The sequence below is a fragment of the Lycorma delicatula genome, chromosome 12 (assembly GCF_047948215.1).
Source record: "Lycorma delicatula isolate Av1 chromosome 12, ASM4794821v1, whole genome shotgun sequence".
In the NCBI taxonomy this organism is placed as follows: Eukaryota; Metazoa; Arthropoda; class Insecta; order Hemiptera; family Fulgoridae; genus Lycorma; species Lycorma delicatula.
The window spans coordinates 8477939-8495312 of record NC_134466.1 but is presented as its reverse complement, the minus strand read 5'-3'; the positions used below and the strand labels follow the sequence as shown (position 1 = coordinate 8495312).

General features: G+C 37.6%; 1 protein-coding gene across 2 annotated transcripts in view; it reads left to right on the top strand.

The window, feature by feature from the left end:
• Positions 1-17374, top strand: part of LOC142332945 (zinc finger protein 395-like) — a 256769-nt gene that overhangs the window by 10504 nt on the left and 228891 nt on the right. The window lies entirely within an intron of this gene.

The following is a 17374-nucleotide window of genomic DNA, read 5'->3' as shown; positions in this document are numbered from 1 at the left end:
TAGCCGTAACGCAAAAATAAACCGTTTCCAGACTTATGTTTATTATGAACGTTTTTTTATTATTTTCACCTAGTAAAAGATGTCCTGAAAGTTTCTTCGTTGGACATTATATGGATATACGAGGTGCGACAATAAAGTAATGAGACTGATTTTTCTTTGCAAGATGTGGCAACCCTGCAGCTTGCGTAGGCAAATTATCTTTGACCTTGGTCTATAAGCTACTTCTAGTCCAAGCGGCACATTGATGCAACTGCTCAGTCGTGAGTTGTGCTGTAATAAGTGAGCACGTGTTTGTGTCTCTCGTCACAGAAATGAAACCGCAAAATATTGCGCAACGGTACGGTACGCCATTTCTTTTTGCGTTAAATCGGGTGAAAAGGCGACGACAACTTACGGAGAGAAGGTTATGTCAAGAGCTCAAATTTTTCGGTGGCATAAAATGTTTAGTGAAGGCAGAATGAATGTTGAAGATGAAGACCGCAGTGGACGACCATCAACCTCACGGACAGACGTCAACTTGACCAAGGTGCGTGAAATCGTATGATCTGATCGAAGATTATCCGTGAAAATGATCGCAGAAGAACTCAACATCGATCGAGAAACAGATTCGTGCAAAAATGGTCCTGAAAAATCTCACACAACAACTGTGAAAAACACGGAAAAATGTGGCAGCCGATCTGTTAGAGCAAACGGAAATCGATTCAGATTAGTTGACCAGTGTTATCACTGGTGATGGGTTGGTTTTTTCAATACGATCCAGAGACAAAACGCCAAAGTTCGCAACGGCGCTCAAAGGGATCACCCAGACCAAAAAAAGCTCGCATGTCAAAATCAAAATTCCAAGGGAATTGTTCATAAAGAGCGGGTGCCTTCTGGACAAACAGTTAACCGATATTTCTACAAAGAAATTTTAGAAAGACTTCGTAAACGAGTTCTTCTTGTCCGTGCCAACTTGGCTGATAATTAAATTCTGCATCACGATAATTCGCCATCCCATACTGCTGTCAGTACGGCAATTTTTAACCTCAAAACAAATTTCAGTACTACCACAGCCACCTTATTCACCAGATATCGCTCTGAGCGATTTTTTTTATTTCCAAGAGTCAAAATGGCGGTCAAGGGACACCATTTTTAAACAACAAAAGATGTCCAAAAAGCTGTCACGAGGGTCTTGGAGGATATTACAGAAGATGAGTTCCAGAAATGTTACCGTCAATGACAGAAGCGCTGGAATAAGTGAGTGCAATCAGAGGGGAACTACTTTGAAGGCGACAACACTAAACATGACTAAAACGGTAAGTAACATTTTTTTTCACATCAGTCTCATTACTTTATTATCGCACCTCGTATATATATATATATATATATATATATATATATATATATATATTACATAAAAAACCTCAATATAAGTGAATCGTATTTTCGTACTTCTCGTTCCTCAAAAGGTAAAAAAAAATCATTTTCACTCCTCCCCCATTCCATTCGTACACCGAAAGTAATACTATACTTTCCTTGGAAAAGTTTGTAAAAAAACAATTATATAATTTGTTTTTACGACGTATGGATTTATGAATATTTATTTATACGTTAAAAATATACAACAAAAAAAATATACGGTATTAACACCACCGCAGCTACAGCTGCTGTTTAGGTTATGTTGACTTCGTGTACTGACAAATCGTATGTATATCAAAATAATCTAAATAAATATAACCTACGCTCGCTAACCTCTTATAATTAACATTAAATATGCATAATATATACAACTTATTAATAATATAACCTTAATGTTATAGCACCGAAATCCAATTAATGTTAATCCACCGAAATCCGATTGACTACTTTGTTTTTAAATAAAGCTGTAGCCGCCGTGGCGTTAATACGTAAGAGGTTAGTAAGCGTAGGTTATATTTATTTAGGTTATTTTGGTATACGTACGATTTGTCAGTACACGAAGTCAACATAACCTGAACAGCAACTGTAGTTGCGGTGGCGTTAATACGTAAGTACCAAATATGCATTAAAAAGTTGTTCGTTTTACAGATTTTTTAATCGTAAATTAACCGGGTTTAAAACACGCTCGAAATGAATATCCGCTCCTTTTTTGGGTCCTTTTAAAAATACTAATTTAAATCGACGGGTTATTAACCGTCGATTCGCTTCAGAGGACGAGATGAAATGACAATTTTATAGCGCGTGAAACGCCATGCCTGACCGGGATTCGAATCCGGGACCTCAGGATGATATGCCGAGACGCTAATATTCGCGCTATATAGGCCGGCCAAGAAATCCACGTTTAGTCGGTTTCAAATAAAAGGAAATGCAGAGTATAAAAATTCTAAAGGAAGACAAGATTTAAACGTATAAAGTAACATAACTGAAGATTTAAGATGCGGTAAATCTAATAGAAAGGGGTTTAACAGTGACGCTTAAAAAGAAAATTGTCTTTTGAAGCTTTCGTTAGTTTTCATGCGCTACGGAATATTTTAACTCAGAAAATGAAGATAATTTGAGAAATTACGTTCGCATCATAATCCGAATCGAGACGAGATCACAAGACGGTTTTATAAAATTATATTTCCTGATAACGCTTATAATAACAATTAACATTGAACCTGATAAATAATGAAGCGATTGGATAATGGAAGTTATCCTTGTGCGGTATTCGATTTTTTATTCTATGTGCTTATTTCTTATAAGACTTGTATACAGTAAACGCGATTTATATTTCCAAGGTCATCATCTTGGTTAGCGATTATACATAACGCCGTATCTATATCAGTATTTATCGTTTAAATTTTACCGCTTTCAAGGTCAACAAAAATGCATTTATTTTATAAAAAAAAAATAAGGAAGAAAGGAAACTTAATTTTTATTGTTATTTTAAATTTACGCTATATATTTTACGTTTCTAAATATTATTTTATTTTTTAATAGGATTTTTACGTAATGTCCTTGACGTTTTTTATAAAAATTAATTTTTCCACCGATAATTATTTTTTCCGTTTCCGGTATCGTAATTCTCAGCAGTGGTTCTCAACCTTTTTAGTTCCACGACCGCCAAAAAGTAAAAAAAAAATATATATAATGAGTATTTCGCGATCCCCCAACTTCCATTAAAATGTAGTTACACAATTTATCTGCGTTAATAGCGACGAGTTCGAACACGCGTGAAGCGTTCAAACACGATCGCTTTAAGGTTTCAGCTTGACGTGCACGTATTTATTGTAATTTGATCTGCTTGCAAAATATTCACTGTGAGAGTTTTGAAATACGTCTGTGTTTGAATACGTCGCGCTGTCGAGGCGTAAGGGATTGCAGAACGTCATTTCACTTTCGAATGTGAAGTGTGCGTCTGAAACCTTTATTTAAGTTTTTAAAGCGTAGTTTCATTGAAAATAATAGTAATTGAGGTTTCGGTTTTTTAGTGTGCGATCAAACGCTGTAACTTAGATTCATATGCAAAACGGATGAATTTGTGAAAAAACTTAAAATTGTTGAGGAAGTGTGGAGTAAATGAAACGTTTAATTGAAATTTAAAATGTAATAAAACATGTTCAGCGAAACGATTATAAATTATATCGCGCAAACTTTACGTAGTTAACTGGAGTATTCAAATTAAATTTTTTTTTTAAATTTTACATTTTCTCCTTACATACTTTACATATTAAAATTACTGAATTTATTATTTAAATAATCAAAACATTACCGTTAATTAGTCGAGATTAGAGAGCGAAGCGAGCGTAGATTATGTTTGCTTATATTATGTAGATTCCGTGTCTGACTATTCGTCAGACACGTACATCAACTTAACCTAACCAAACATAACCTACGCTCGCTTCGCTCGCTAATCTCGTCTAATTAGCGTGAAATTTACAAATTATATATATATATATATATTATTCTCCAACAATGGAGGCGATTGATCAAATTAAACCAACACGCACACACACACACACACACACACATATATATATATATATATATAGCTATTTCATTATCTATTTACAACAATAGAAAATAATTATTTTTTGTCCCTCACAGGATGTGGCTCTAAAATATTTTGCCGTTTATTATGGCGGAAATAAAAACTGTGCTACATAAACGATAAGAAGTCGTGACCCTTTTTTCTTATGCTTTTTTTGTTAATTTTTACTATTATTTCGTATTAAATGAAATATCTAATATGAATCAAGTTTGTGGTTTTCGTATGTCATCTTGTAATCTTTTTTTTAAATTGATATTTTTTGTTATAGCATAGTTATTCCATTAGATATTTAATAACACCTTTACTAAGGAAAGCAGTTGTGAAAAAGTTTTTTTTATATAAAAATAAAAATTATTTTGGCCGTCTCCTTGACGGAGTGGTATCTTTTCGTTTATGTTCTGGATTTGAATTTTATCAGATATTTCAATTTTTCATAAATTAAGAAAAAAACAAAAAAAAACTTTTATTTTTCAAATGTATCGTCGTTTTATGTAGATTTCATAAGAAAACTACCTATTGTAAGGGGTACCATGATTCAACTTCCGGAAAATTTTAACATATCTTCCCGTTTCACATCCTTCGGATCCCAAAACTCCCGTCAGCTCAAAAGTTTATATACGCACATATATATATATATATATATATATACTGTCGCCGAATGGCTTCGACGGCACGTGGCACTTACTAACCTTATAGTAGCCCTAACAAGGGCTGTTATCGTCGAATGGCTTCGACTGTTCGAATTTCATAACGTTGAAGTGGCCCTGAAAAAGCCCGTTTTTTAGCATTAGCTCTGAGAAGAGCTATTGGGTCCGGAAGCTGGTCTCCGGCGAAGTCGGGGAGTTGCATCTCGTTCATTGAAGTCTGACCGGGCTTTCCTTCAGCGGAGGGTGGTTCTCCGCTACAGCTTGGAAGTGGTGGCATCCAGAGCCCCGTAGTGTCGGGTCGGCGTCGGTCGTCCTTACAACTCTCCAGTAGTCGTTGTTAAGAAGAAGGACTCTTCACTACGTTTTTGTGTAGATTTCCGGCGCCTGAACGACATCACGGAAGATGTAGACTCGCCACTGCCACTGATCTATGAGACTATTAAAGACTTTGAAAGCGCCCGCGTCTTCTCGACAATCGACCTTAGAAGTGGCTATTGACAGATACCCCTCAAACGTTTGAAATCAGTCAAACGTTTTACAGCATTTTCAGTTTCAGATGGCGGCCGATTCCAGTACCTAATCGTGCCGTTCGGCTTGAAAAATGCACTTAGCCCATTCCAGCTTCTAATGCAGGACATTCTCACTGGCCTGCTGCGCCAGTGCTGCCTGGTCTACCTGGACGACATTATTGTTTGCAGCAGTAGCTGGGAAGAGCACTTACGCCTCCTAGACTTGGTTCTTGAACGCCTACAACTTCAAGACCTAATGTGCTCTTTGGAGAAATGTCAATTTCGCTAAGATGTGGTGTCATTTTTAGGCCGTGAAATAACACCCACGGACAATATTCCGCAGCAGCAACATCTACGTGCCATCAAGAAAGGAGCTGCAGAAGTTCCTCGGCACCTGTAACTGGCTGCGAGAATATATCCCATGATTCTGAGAGTTTTCCGCGCTGCTGACTGACCTGCTACGGGACTGACCTGCGACAGGAAACACTGGAAATGGACAGACACCGTGCAGCAAGCCTTCGAAGCTGTTCGGCAAGCCTTCAGCAGACCGTTGAAGTTACCCACCGGGTTGGTCTAGTGGTTAACGCATCTTCCCAAATCAGCTGATTTGGAAGTCGAGAGTTCCAGCGTTCAAGTCCTAGTAAAGCCAGTTATTTTTACACGGATTTGAATACTAGATCGTGGATACCGGTGTTCTTTGGTAGTTGGGTTTCAATTAACCACACATCTCAGGAACGGTCGAACTGAGAATGTACAAGACTACACTTCATTTACACTCATACATATCATCCTCATTCATCCTCTGAAGAATTATCTAAACGGTAGTTACCGGAGGCTAAACAGGAAAAAGAAAGACCGTTGAAGTTATCTCGGCCGGATCCATAGCTTCCTACAGTCTTGCAAAACTACGCCAGCCGGCGACGGCTGGGAGCCGTGCTTTACCAGCATACCGAAAACGGGGAGCGAAGAGTCATCTCGTACTCCAGCACGAAGCTTTCAGAAGCAGAGAAGAAATATCGTTCCGATGAGCTCGAATGTCTCGCCCTGATGCGGCCAATCGAACGCTATCGATCGTACCTCGAAGATCGAACTTTCATCCTCAGAAAGGACACAAGGCTTTGACACGGCTAAGGCAGGCCGCCGGGCAGAAAACAAATTATGCTCGTTGGGCCTTATCGGTGCAAAATTTCAAGTTTACATTAGAGCACTGTCCTGGCCGGGAGAATGAACTACCAGATCTGTTGTCAAGAGAACCGGCAGAAGAAGAAAATACTAACATGGTGCTGGATGAAGATAGACTACACCGGACCGAACACGGCCAAGAAGAGAGAGAGAGAGAGAGCGGTTACATCCCGACTGCAAGAAGTCGTCGCCACTTCCCTGTTCCAACAAGTGCGGAAAGCACAAGAAGCCGATCCCGAGTCCCAACGATTACGCCAGGAACCAAATTCGGTCCCAGGCACCCACCTTAGAGTGGACGAAGACGGCATCGTATGGACAGCAGGACGCAGCACCAGGGCAGGACCTTTTGCAGCAGAAGTGTACGCCCCACCCAGCAATCGCTCGGCTGTCATACGACACTACCACCACGCTCCAGAAGCCGGTCATCCCGGAGCAGAAGAGACCTGGCCGGCGATCCGCCAATATTACGATTAGCAGGGCCTTACGAAAGACGTTCGGCAGTACATACGAGAGTGCCACACATGCGCCCGCTAGAAATGAGGGCCAAATCCTCCACCAGACCATCAGCGACCCCGGAGGCCTACAGCTTGTTAGAACCATACGGCGGTTGACTTAATGGGTCCGTACCCGGAAACCAAACGAGGCAACAAAATCCTAATGGTGGCGACTAATCTGGTTTCCCGCTGGGTAGAGGCTAGGCCCGTTCCTCGAGCTGACGCCGACACCACCTTCAGCTGTTTGGAGAAAGAAGTGTTTTGCCGCTGGGGCTATCCTGCGGCCGTCCTGACAGAAAACGGGACTGCGCTTACAAGCCGGAAGTGGAAGAAGTCATCCCGCCAACGACACATTGCTCACTGGACTACCTCCGTGTACCATCCACGGGTGAATCCCACGGAGCGTCGTAATGAGGAGGTGAAGAAAACTCTGACAATAGCTCTCGAGCAGGATGTCGGAACACCTAACGTGGGATAAGAGTGTGCCACGAGTGCTGTTCGCATTAAGAAATCGAGCTAACGCCACGACCGGCACCCCACCAAGCGAACTGTTCATTGGGAGACAGTTAATGAGATCCGGGTACTGGCAGCACCCCAAAGTAGAGGAACTGCTTCAACACGCTGAGGAAGGAGAGGAGAAGGCGGAATTGTTGAATCGTATCGATCTACTATATATCTATTTTACCTATATAGTAAATTGTTTTAAAGAATAAATAAATTTTCAAACGTAAATATTTCGAAGGTCCTAGGTTCTGGGTTCGAATCCTGTTGAGGCGTGGGATTTTTCATACGCTATAAATTCCCACGCTCAAGCTTCTTTGCTGCTGCGGTGAATTAATTAATCGGTTAAATAAATTAAAAAATTAGAAAAAACTTTCTCGGTAGGTGATTTTAGTTGTGGGGGAACAGAAAAACGTACAAAAATATCGATTTATTTATTTTTTTAAATTTTTTTCACGCGTCATTTTTCTACTATTTAAGAATAACCGATGCAAGGGAAGTATAACAGTTTTGTTTCCAGCTTTTTTCTGGTGACCGTATATAGAGTGGCGCACGATATGATCCGACATTTTTTTTGGTAATAATTGTTTACGTTAATATTATTAATGTGTTTTATGTCGGCAGAAAAGTCAGCACTTTATGAATATTAGTTTCTTCTTTTTCCGAGTGCGGTGTTTACGTGTCGTTAAGTGATGGCCGACGTAAGAAGACTGACTGTTGAACAGAAAATACTGTTGTTTTTTAACGAAACGAAAAGCGTAGTAGTTACACAAAGACGGTTTCGTGCGTATTTTCAAACTAGGTTGTCTCCCTCGTATAAAACAATACTAGACTTTACGAAAAATTTAATAGTGAGAGTTCAGTATTTGAGAGTAAGCGCGAACGGCCAGCTGATGTCCGTTCTCCACAAAACGTCGAAACAGTTCAGAGCAGTGTTGCCGAGGATCCCGGACAAATTAACAAGAAAAACGGCAGCACAACTCGGGATTTTTAGGCGATCTGTATAGCGAATTTTAAAAACCGATTTACATTTGTATCCGTACAAAATAACAGTATCGCCTAAATTAACGCTCGACAATAAAATACCAAAGAACGTATTCGCTGAAAGGGCTGTGAACCGAGACGTATTTTTGAACGACGTTTGATTCTCAGACGACGCACACTTTCATCTAGACGGGGTCGTTAGTAAACAAAATGTGCGTGTTTGGGCTTCCGAAAATCTACAAGCGCTTCATGAAAAGGTGCATCACGCTCCAGGAATTACTATACGGATCGCTATCTCGGTTCACGGGATAATAGGGTCGTTCTTTTTCGAACAGACGGTAAACGATGAACAACGTTATCTAAACGTGCCGCGTAATAATTTTGTTTCTCGGCTTCTTGCGAAAGAATTTCGATTAGAAAACGAGCGGTTAATGCAGGATGGAGCCAGACCGCACATAGCTAAAGTTGTTTTCCGCGTAAAACTTTTAACGCAATGTCATTTCAAACCGATTTCCTAGTCGAGTGCGCGAACAGAACTGGCTCTCGAACAGTGCCGATTTGAATCCGTATAATAATTTTCTTTGGGGGATTTCTAAAGGAAAGAGTTTTCCCTTAATATCCTCTTACAGCGATGGAACTGCGAGAGGCGATCGTCGAGGCGTGCTGTGAGACCGAGAAAATGTGCCGAATTATTAACAACATGGAGTTCGTGTTGAAGACGTTCCTAGACGTGACAGTGGGGGTTGTATTGAACGTGCGATATGCAAAACATAATCTTCAGGTATATAGTAAACGTTGTATTTTACTTTTCTGTGTTGCGATTCTAATAAGAATTTTTTAACAAATTCAAATGTCGGATCGATTCATGCACCGCTCTGTTGTACGATTATTTATATTATCTTTTCCTAATTTTTCTATGTGTTTTGTAAAATTTGAATTCAGTTAGGTAGATACAAATAGATTCCGGTATAATTTTTTTTTTAATTCCCGTATAGTCGGTTAATAGTAATAATTTCATCCCTAATTATTTATTCCTTTTTTTTAAATTTTAACGATAAAATTTAAACGCTGAAGCGTCGAAACTTTTAACGATTAAATTATATCACTACGTATTATGTTTCAATCGGTTAAAAGATTTAAAATAATACGGATAATTTTTCCTTATGAAATCATCGTAAACGAGTGCCAAATTTTAGTTTTCTAAATATTTAATAAGTGGAGAATCGGTGATGAATTTAGCGGTGGACTTTCGCATTTACATTTACGGTTTATAAATACGAGTAAATCGATTTATAAACTCGATCGATTTACTAACCGTTACATCGTTACAACTACAAAAAAATCTTTCACGATCATCTTCCCTCGTTTTTCTTTATACTTTTTCGAGCTTTAAATGTTGACTGGATAGTCGATCTCTTAAAGTGTCAGACAAAACATTAATTGCTTATGCTGTAATTATTAATCGATTCAAATTAAAACGTTTAACTTGCGTAATTATTATTTAATTTTAAATAAAATTAAAAAGTCAGAATTAATAAAATAATTAAATTCTATAATTCTCTACGCACGCAAATTGTGTCGCTTGTGTTCATTTAAACGAAGATAGTAGTGAGATTTCAAATAATAGAGAAAGTTTTTTGTTTATTATTATTTTTTATACGTATGTAAAAATGAATGTACAATATTGTATTAATAAAATTAGTATAATACAAATTTGTTTTCTCTTAATTATAAAATAAAAGTTACACCGCATTTTTTAAAGTGTGTAATGGACTTTAAAACCTTATCGCAAACTTCACACACATACGCATTGATCCATTGTCATTTTCTTTTATGTTTTGTGCTATTTATATTAATCTTTTAACCCTAAAACAATTATTGTGTTCGTAGTACGGAGTTAGTTGCTTTGTATATTCCTTCTCGTACATGTTTTTACCTATATCTTTATCCTTTTAAACTTTTTACCTATAGATATACCGGGTGATTCAAAAAGGAATTCGTAACTTTAAAAGCATATAAAAATTTATCGAGAAACTTACAGATTCGTTTGAGGTCTCATTTCATGAAATTTGTCACCCGATATTCACGTAGTAATGCGACGTACATCCCACCTGTAGCATTTCACAAACGACTGTTTGGCGGGAATTACGTAAACGATTGACGCATTACAGATGACGACAATGTTGCTCGACTGCAGTATTGTGCGGAAACGATGAATAGAATTGCGGACAACAATACGGTTTTATACGATGCGATTTTTAGCGATGAGTCAACGTTTCGCATCAGCGGCAAGGTGAACAGCCGTAACTGCCGAATATAGGGTAGCGGAAACGCTCATGCGCATTCGCGATAGCCAATGTTTTTTGTGCCTTAAAAAAAAAAAAAAAACTATACGGCTCGTTCTTCCAGGAGACGACTCGTAAATGGTATCATTTATCTGGACGCGCTTCATAATTTTTTTAATTTTTCAGTCGGACGATGATTATTAAGATAGACGCAATTTCTGTCACCAAGACGAGACATCACCTCACTACCGTCTACAAATCGGAGATTTTCAATGTGATACTCGACTCTCAGGTCGGTGAACCGGTCGTGAAGGCCTAATTGCACGGCCGCTTCGCTATATTTTTTCTTGTGGGGTTTCGTTAAATATCGGGTTTATGTACCGTCTTTGCCTGCCGGTCTTGTTAAGCAGCAAGACTTGGAATTAACGCCCGACTTCACGGTTACAGTCTGGAATGAAATCGACTGCAGGTGGGATGTATGTCGCATTACAACCTGAATGTCGGATGACAAACCTGATGAAACGAGACCTCAAACGAATCGTTAAGTTATCTCGATAAATTTTTGTGTTTTTAAAGTTGTCTTTTTGAATCGCCCGGGTTATTAAATATAATAATCGATGTTAAATATTTCATATAATTTTAACATAAAGTATTATTTACGTAAGAATTCCTCGCGTTAAAATATTAACCAATAAAAAATAATTAAAATTTATCGTACGCTTTTTATTTAATTTTATACGGCGTTCGTGATACCGTTCAAGTAATTTGTATGATAAATGAAATCTTATTCTACTCTCGCCGTAGGTTAGTTTGTCGATTACTTCCTAGTGAATTCCATCGTTGCTGTTTACTGCTGCTATGAGCCACTTCTTCATGTAGGATCACGTGATGCCCAAGGCCGTGACGTCATCATTAATTATGTGTTTACGGATGTTTTACGCTGTTCAACCGGCCTGGTCCTATAACAAAAAATTCACCAAATGTATATACTAAAAAATTATTTCGCTATTTATTTATCTATATTGCGTTGTATTTTTACACATTTTTTTGTCTTTATCGATCGATCGATAAGAAAGGTTTAATAACTTGTTTTTCTTTGAAAACAAAATTCACATCGGTTCATACTGAATTATAACAAATCCTTATAATAAACATTTCGACGGCTACCATTTTTTTATCGGTTGACAGGAAGGATGCTGTAAAATCAAGGAGGGGAAATAAAGACTATTATTTTAGTTTCTTGACACATTTGTTTTTTTTTTTTTTAGTTTGTCTATCCGTATTTTGAATATTAAAAATAAAACATTTCATGTAAACGTATTAAAAAAGCTGTCAACAAAGATGCATAACTTCCCCGATGAAGCCGAGGGGGGTTATTTTAGCAAACCATTGGCCGATTATCTCCCCCGCCCCAAAATTTAATTCCTCAAATACATGACCAAAGACAGTTTTACGGACGTTTATGCAGAATGAACGACCGAAAATCGATAAAACAAATATTTAATTTCTACACAGAGTCACAAACGGCAACCGGTTTAAAGAAATAGAAACAGATTGAAAACCGTTAAATATTTCTAAGTATATGTGTAAAGACAGAGAGATAAATTTAGAAAAGCGATTCAAGAATCTTAAATTTCCAGAGAAAAGAAAGAAACGTGTATAAACCTAAATAGATGGACGGAAGAAAGGCGACAACAGATCAAAAGACTGAAAAAGTTTTGGAAAAAGAAAAAGAAATCAAAACTATGCGACCGTGATTCGTACTGGTCGAAACATAACAAAAAAACGTGTTCATATTTTACGTTAAACATCTATATTATTATTTTTAATGTCGGGTTTTTTTTTTAAAGTATTAGATTTTTCCGTAGTTCTGAAAATTTGTTACAGGTGTGGAGATCCCAGAGGTTTGAATCCCAATCAGGAATGCCATCTTTTAAAACGCTACCAATTTCCCCTGGACTAATGACCGTAACAGTTTTTTTAGGGGGGAGGGACGAAAAACCCTTTCGCGTTATCATCGCCCGCTCTTTTATAATAAAAAACCTATAGACAAAATTTTATTTTTTAATCTGAATTAGAAGACGCTCTTGTTCTATAAGCTTTTTAACTGTTATATAAAGACGAGACGTCTGATAAATTTCGTCGTCGTGTTGTCTAGCTAGCGTTTTAATTTGGTTGCTGTACTTTTTTTTTTTAAGTGCATTCTTTTATCGACTTTTTTTTATTCTCTATTATCCTTTCTTTTTTTTAAATTTTCTATTTCTCTACAGCGCAGCGACGATAATTATTAGTTCATAACAACCGACTGCTTTTATTTCTTAGGAAAGTATTTTTTTTTTGTTTTTACATATGTAATGTACGTAGTTTCATGTGACGGAAATAAGAAACACATATCATTCCTTCCGGTATTCATTGGCAGCATTCCCAAACCGTCTAAATTCACGTCTGTAGTTAAGCCTGACTTTTTTTTGTTAACCTTATTTTACTGTACGCATTTCTAAATTAGATAATAAATCCGTCCATTCCCGGTTTTTACCGGATATTATTGATCTAAGTAACTATTTTTTTTTAATTTCTATGTCCTTTTATATTGAATTTAAATTTAAATATCCCCATATATCTTCGTACATCTGTACCTAAAGCGACTTGTCCTGACCACAAACTCATCAACGATCTACAAAAAACTACTGAACATAAATCGATGAAAATTTGTATACGCGTTCTTACGGTATATTTATACCGTAATAATTAAATAGTGTACAAACTAAGAATGAACTTTTTGAAATTCTGCGTTTGAAGGGCTAAAATGGAGTAACAATGAAATTTTACTATTTTTTATTTTAATTTCTCGCGATCGAGTTTGAGACTTTTTTTTTAAAAAAGTGGAGGAACCCCATTTACGGGCGCCTAGGCAGTGTCGGACTCGCTAACAGGTTCCGCAAGGTACCTGTTAAGTACGTATGTGTTCCTGCGCACTGCCGACTAAACCTCCACCCCTCCTGGAAACTGCTTTTGCAGCATTACTTCAGGAAGGGACACACACACACAATCGGTCACCGCAATCACAGCACTGCAACGTCCAAACACACACTCACGCAGTACAACTCTGCAATCATCAACGCTACAAAAAAACTCACGAAACCCAGTTTTTTTTTTTTTTAATACTGGAAATACCCATGGAATCGCATAATCACGCAACACAACTCACGCAATCACCAAACGCCAAACACCCATGGGGTAACCAAATCACACACACACATCGCACAAACAAAACTCAAAACACAGTACTTAACCGAAACAAGTATTACCAAGCGGCAACTGTCTTCCGTACCTGCGAGAACGCCATTAAACACCCGGGAAGTAGTGTCCCCCAGGCGCTCGGCCGCGGGTCTGTCCGACGTCTCCTTCCCTTACAAGACTCCTCTGTAGTGTATAGTTTAGTTACAGGGGTGCCCTAGGTGTTCAACCGAGGACCCGTCTCCCGATCTCGTGCCCTACCGCTCCTTCGGGCTTCTTCTGTAGCTCTTAGCTCTTAGCTCTTAGATCTTATTAAAGCTTGCGATTACCGTTACAGGTAAGCATTAGGAACATTAGAATGTTGCGTTGGAATTCATCTAGTGTGAACATAATCTCACGATCCAATATCTCCAGCATGCGCCTCCGAGCAGCCTCAAATCGCACACAATAGACGTAAACATGGTGCGCCGTTTCCTCCTCCTCATCACAGGTCGGACAACGTCCGGAGTGGTTCAGGGAAAACCTGTAAAGGTACGCCCTGTAACCCCCGTGAAAACTGTGTGAGGCAGTAATCAATTTGGCCGCCTATCGGACGATATCCGCAGGCAACAGTTCCGATACGGAGAGTCTAACACTCTCTTGTATCTCCCGTATTTTAACGCACTTCCCCAAATCTCCGCACCGTATAATAGTGAGGAGTGCGTCACGCTCGACAGAAGCTTCCTCCTCTGATCGCTAGGTCCTCTGGGAGTAGGAAGGAGACCCACACATCTTAGGAATGGTCGAACTGAGAATGTACAAGACTACACTTCATTTACACTCATACATATCATCCTCATTCATCCTCTGAAGTATTATTTAAACGGTAGTTACCGGAGGCTAAACAGAAAAAAGAGAGAGAGGAAGGAGACCCGCAACCGCAAACATTATTCTTTTTGCTTTCTCACCGGCCTCCAAGATTCGAGTCTCTAATCTAAACCGTGCGTTAACCCATATCTCCAGGTATCTGATGGCAGGTCTGGACTGCCATCCGACCTGGCCAGACCGAGTTACTTTTTTACACTTTAAATATTAGTCGTTTATTTAATTCTACCGCTTACTTGTAACGTCACAACACAGCGGCAGTTTAGAGCATTTTTTTTTTTGTGTGGGAGTGCGATTTTTCAAAAATGTTTCTTTGCAAATATTGTTATATTTTAATCGTTATAATCTTAATTAGGCAAAATCTCGAAATATCGAGCGTGACCTTACTCTACAGCCTCACCCCCTTGATCTTTTAAGTTAAAACTTTAAGGGCATCAGTGACCCGTATATAGAAATATTCTGATCATGTTTGGTCAAAATCGGCCTAGTAGTTCTGGAGATATATCGTGATTTAGAGTTCGACACCGAACACGTACACGTTTATACGAACATTAACATCCGGGAAATTTCCATCTGTGTTCCTTAGGTGTGAAAACGTGAAAATCCGGTGAAAACCTTCAGTGCCCACGTTGGACAGATTACAATACTTTCCCGTATAGAGTTATAGATCTGCTGCAGCCCTATCTAGACGGGAATGTAAAAATTTGAACAACGGTTACAAATTTTATCCGTTTCCCGTTATACCGAACGAGTTATTCATTAGATTGGGGCTGGCAAATACTCTTCTGATAAATATCTTAAAACCGTTTTCGGGTTTTTTTAATTTAATTTTCAAGGGATGCGACGGTGTACGGCGTGGCGGCTCAACCAATACATCCGCTGTTACTGATGTGCGACACGGCTGGCTGTATCTGCCTCCAGTCGCTTGACTAAAAAACAAAAATAGTTATCGCATTTCTTAAAAACCGAGTAACGAAGTACGGTCACTTCGTAGCGGTGTTTGTCGGGTAACACCAAACAACCGGGAAAAATACATTTTTATCAGTTATAACTAATATCTTTAAAATGGAGGCAAACCGTTTTGAAATCCGCATTCTTAGATCGCTCAAAGTTTCGGATCCTGTACCGACCAAACTGTTGTTCTGAAGAAATTACAATGCGCTCATATCGTTTTAAATCGAACAGGTTTTAATTTTTTTTATCATTATTATTCTTACAGGGTAGAGCCTCTGCCTAGACGGGAAAGGCGAGCGAAGCTAGCCGTGATCGGCTAAATATCACTTGGCCGTGACGGAAAATGCAAGTAACCGTATAGCGCGGGCCAAACTGCTCAGGGATACTGATTATATTATATTTGTTTTTTGTATGTATCGGACAATGCTGTAAGAATACCGATTTGTAATGCTGCTTGATGTAATTTTTATTTTTATTTTTTATGTTCTCCTTATATTCATTAATTCCTTTAAAATTATCCTTATCTGTCGTTTGCAAAGTATTCCGAATTAATTGTTTTTACATTATTATATACAGAGTATTCCACAAAAAAAAAATGGAGAAACTTTCAGGACGTGAAAATAATTAAAAACTTTGTTGTGCTGGTTTAGGCGTAAACTTAGGTCTGTTAGTATTGCCGAGCTATACGATAATTTGTTGTTTTTTTATAAATATACATTTCAATAAAGTTTTTTACGTAATTATTTCTTTTACCCGTGTAAATTATTGAATATACTAGCGTTTTTGTTTTATGAATGAACGTTTATTAGGTACAAAAAGAACAGAACGATTTTCTGTTTGTTTTTCGCTGTTTTGCTTCAATAAGACCTGATTTTTTAATTTTTATTCGTTTTTTATCGGCCGTATTTACATTACTTTTCTCAGAATTAAATGCTCTACAAGTTTTATAACTAAATTTTTCATATTTATTTGTAATTATTTAATTTATTCTACTACAAACCTAAAAAAAAAATCGTTTTTCGACACCGAATTTTTCGTTTTACGTGGGATACCAAAAACTACTGGAGTTACAGTTCTGGGACCTGTTTTATCCTATTTTCTAGCTCAAATTACATAAGAAACCACCAACTTTACTCCTTAATTTGGGTCCCAAAAATTACAGTATGGCTTCTTTTTATTAGAGCTGAAACGCAATAGCCGTAATTCGACAAAAAAAAAGGTTACCAGACTTGAATTTATACGTATTTTTTTCATTATTTTCACGAATAGAACACGTCCTGAAAATTTCTCCGTTTCTTTGTGAAACACTTAAAATTAATAAGTCCTTTAATCGTTTTGTATTAATAAATAATTTCTTACCTTTTATATTTAATCTTCAATTTTTTATTTAAAAATGTTAATTTATCCTACATCTTTAGAAATATTAATTTTAAATTTACGTAAATAAATTCAACAAACGAGTAAAAAGCAGGATAGTAGTAAAGGTATGAAGAAAAGTCTTTCGTTATAACTTGTTTCGATATACTTATGCATGTATTTCGCAGTTTTTACAATAGATGTAACGATTATAACTATACTAATATTATACGTATTATTTTATATTATTTTTATACTAATAAAAAATAAAAGTCGCTTTCTTTGAGAATAGCGATATATTTATTTATTAAGTCTTACTAGGAATTAATACAACTTTTACGTTGCCGTCAGCTGGTTTTTGGTAATACGC